The 3,864-nt window shown below is 37.2% G+C and overlaps 1 protein-coding gene across 10 annotated transcripts in view; it reads left to right on the top strand.

Annotated features, from left to right (window-relative positions):
- LOC102664733 (disease resistance protein TAO1) overlaps nt 1–3,864 on the top strand; it is a 50,433-nt gene that overhangs the window by 26,847 nt on the left and 19,722 nt on the right. The window contains exon 7 of one of the 10 annotated variants that reach the window (XM_041016694.1): nt 1,633–1,760. The exons of 8 other annotated variants lie outside the window; for them this stretch is intronic. The gene's annotated coding sequence lies outside the window, so the exon portion shown is untranslated. Of the gene's footprint in view, nt 1–1,168; nt 1,312–1,632; nt 1,761–3,864 lie in introns of those variants that run through there. One more of the 10 variants, XM_041016697.1, reaches the window with a different exon arrangement.

Here is a 3,864-nt window from a genome sequence, read left to right as displayed (position 1 = left end):
CCCGTTCGGCGCGACCGCTGTGACTGCGCTGTCTAGCAAAAATTTGTTTCGAGGCAAGGTTTTTGACATCCTTTTGTAAAACATCTTTGGCTGACTTGCAATCAACCCTGATTAAAATTTTTTTATTTAATAAATCTAATTGAAATTTGGAAATGCACAAAACAATTGCTAAAACTTTTTTTTAACAGTTGAATATTTTAATTGTGCAGAATTCCAAAGATCTACTGGAATTCATGATTCCTGAGAATTGAATTGTTTTTTAAATTGAGCAAATCCTTGTTGAACCTGCTGTTGGAAGATCTCTAGTATTGGGCCAAGGAAATCCCACCACTGACTAAACCAATTTGGGAAGTTATAGATTGTGTTAGTCTGAAAATAAATCAACCATGAGTGCTTGAAATGGGTGTTCTAGTGCCAAAATACCTTGGTCCAACCATCAACGTAATCCCAGTAGGTATAACCTACCGGATCAAACGACATGAAAAATTTCTTGCCTTTATTTAAGTCTGGACCAAAATGTCTTGGTTGAAGAACTTTTAAGATTTGAATCGTTGAGTGAGTGTTCAACGATTGATCCTTTGGGTCCTTGAAGTGCTTGATAGACACTGAATTTGAGTCTACCAATATAAGTTCACAAAAAGTTCTTGTTTTATTGATGGCGGTTGGTTTGAAATGAAATCCTGATGGGAAAGCCTCGGCTGTCGCCTTGAATGGGTTTTTATCCCAGAATTCAAGTTCCATCTGCAAAACAGTTGAAAATTTGTTTTTATAAATATAACTATTGGTTTGTTTAGTGGGTGGTGTTTGAGTTTTTGCTAGGGTCTGCTTCCCTTTGGATTTGATAGTTGTTTTGGAAATATTTGCATCTTGAATAATGTTTTGTAAGTTTGTTTCAGAATCATCGTCGAATTCTAAGGCAATATCTGCCCAAGTCTTTTTGGTTAATTTTGGAACTTTGGTCAGACCCATTTCTTGGAGGGCCTGAAGTGTTTGAATTGACCAAGCATAGTCAGTCGATGTCTGTTTGGCGGTTGCCGGTTTGGGGTATCCCTGAGTGGATGACTCTTTGTAAGCTTTGTGAGGCACCCTTTCAGATAGCCCCATAAAGGGAACGATTTTACTGTATCTACAGTATCAGTAATGTTTATCCCTTTTGTGGTTGCAACAGGACTCTAGAGGCACAAGTGTTCATGACCTTGTACTGGATCCTATAAATTAAAGCCGCTGGGATTGATCCTTCTTTCATGTCAAGGCCATGAAAGTGGATGTTTAAGAACAGAGAGTCAAGAATGTTTCTGTCCATCAGACTCACTGTTTTGTTTGGATAACAATTAAAATATATGGACCTTGTCCTAGGCTGGTTTCGACTGTTCCAATTAGGAGTCTTCAAATTGATTATGCCTAATATCTCTTAGACACATTAAAACTGCTGCATCTATGCCCATATCATTAAGGGCTTGATGGCTACTTGTACACAACCGATGTGTAGATATTTATACTTACGGCTATGTTCATAAATTGAATTTTTTGAAAGTAAATGAAATTCTTCCCCTATATCTTGTCCTAGAGGAATATTGTTTTCTACTGTTTTGATTATGTAATCAAAGTTGTGTTTGTCCTTTATTGTTTCAGGAACGTATAGTTGATCCTGAGGGATTTCTGGAATGTTCCAGTCATCCATGTTTTGATTGATATCTTCGAATCGGACTTCCTCATCGAAGAGATTGTGTTTGGGGCGACCTCTTGGGTCTGGTTATCTTGATCATTAATAAATTGGAGTTTCTGAAGAAGATGATGAGAGGAATTGAGCGAAAAGAATACGGGAAAAAGATCGCAATAGTCTAGACATGATTATAAATTCTCTAATATCTTTGCCCTCATTTGGTTCCATAGAAATATTCCGTAAGTAAATATGTACAAAATTTTTCTGGATCTGAATTATTTTTAAGAAAAACTCTTTTTTTTTTTAAAAATAGTTTGAACGCAATCCTATAGCCACCAGTATATTATGTCTTGATATTTTGGTTAAACAGTACACCTTAGCCTTACTGCCCTTTATCCATCACGGGTCTTACTGCTACAGTACCATTAACTAAAATATTATACTAGCTGTACTTCCAGGAAGTACTGTTCAAACATCTACTATACAGATCAAATAAAATATTACTCGTACTGTACAAGGTTTCAGATCCATAAAATTTGTTACATATGTCCTTACGGACCATATTCCTACTTCCCCATCAGGCTCTGATACCAGAGATATGCCCTTGATACGGTACTGTAGGAATATGGTATTGTAACTAATATATAGGCCTTAGAAGATATAGGCCTCACCAAAGTACCAAAATTGGCCAAAAAGACCTGGGCAGAAATGGCCTCAGAATAAGATGATGATTCTAAACAGATCTGCAAAAACAAATCCAAAAGGCCAAACAGACCAAAACTGTCTGTAACCAAAACCAAGCCAATCGTTGACTCAACAAGAATCAACGCCACAACCCAGCAACAGTTATATTTCCAAAAACAAATTTTTCAATGTTTTACAAATGGAACCAGAATACTGGGACAAGAATCCTTTCAAAGCAACCGCCAAAGTATTCCCCCCGGGATTCCATTACAGGCCAACAGCCACAAACAAAACCCGCAAATTCTACGAATTCATTCTAATAGATACAAACTCAGTATCTATTAAACAGTTCAAAGACCCCAAAGATCTAAATCTAAATACCCATTCCAGAATCCAAATCTTAAAGGTTATGCAGCCACGACATTGTGGCTCAAATTAAACCAACCCAAAAAATTTTCTGCACCATTTGACCCTGCAAGATATAATTATTGGGATTACATTGACGCCTGGACCAATATGTTCTGGCATCAAAATAGTAAATTCAAGCATTCATGGCTAATTTACTTCAAAAATAACACTGTGTATAATTTTCCAAATTGGTTCCTCCAATGGTGGAACTACTTCGACCAATTCCACAGATATTCCCAGAAGAAGTCCAACAGGGATTCCAACAATTCAACAAGCTCTATAATAGCAAGGAATCACGTATTCCGGCAGATTTAAAGTACTTTTCCAGTTTTGCCTTGTCATGGATTTTTTCAGGCAATACAGATACGGAAAAACCGAAAACAGCAAACAGTATCCACCGTTGCAGAGACACGCCTTTGTAAAATGGTGGTCACAATTCGATACTTCAAAGGCTGCTCCAGAACAAGTCAAGAACTGGTTCCAGAGCAATCCTGAGTTCCTCAAACCTGCTAATCCGGAGACATCTTTGTTTCTGATTCAGAAGTCGCAACTGGCAGCATTCTTGGCATGCTCAAAATCTAAAGAGAGTCTTGCTCAGAATCTCAAAGAAGTTCTCCAACTACTTCAACAGGAAGTGGAAGAAGAACCCCCAAGAAGGAAGCCGAATCATCCGAGACTAATGATGACCAAGAAGATGATCCATTCTACCAGAATGAAGATGACTGTTTTGGTATATCGTTAGACGACGATTAATTAGTTTTAGTAATCATGAATTATTGTAACTAATTTGTCGGTACCTCTTATTAATGTAATTTGTAAAAGTTTTGTAACAGTTCCGGTAAACATTACGACACTGTAGAAACAGTAAAAATTGAGTCTATTTAAAGGAGTCCTCGTTCCCTTTGTGAGGTACCCTTTCAGATAGTCTCAAAACCAGGTTTTAGAGAGAGAAGCTCTGCCTAGGGAAAAACTCTTTGTAAGCTTCTATGCCCATATCAATTAAGGGCTTGTGGCTACTTGTACACAACCGGATGTTTAGATATTTATACTTACGGCTATGTTCATAAATAGAATTTTTTGAAAGTAAATGAAATTCTTCCCCTATATCT

This window comes from Glycine max, chromosome 6 (genome assembly GCF_000004515.6).
Source record: "Glycine max cultivar Williams 82 chromosome 6, Glycine_max_v4.0, whole genome shotgun sequence".
In the NCBI taxonomy this organism is placed as follows: domain Eukaryota; kingdom Viridiplantae; phylum Streptophyta; class Magnoliopsida; order Fabales; family Fabaceae; genus Glycine; species Glycine max.
Note: the sequence above shows the minus strand (reverse complement) of the source record. Positions and strands in the feature narration are given on the sequence as shown.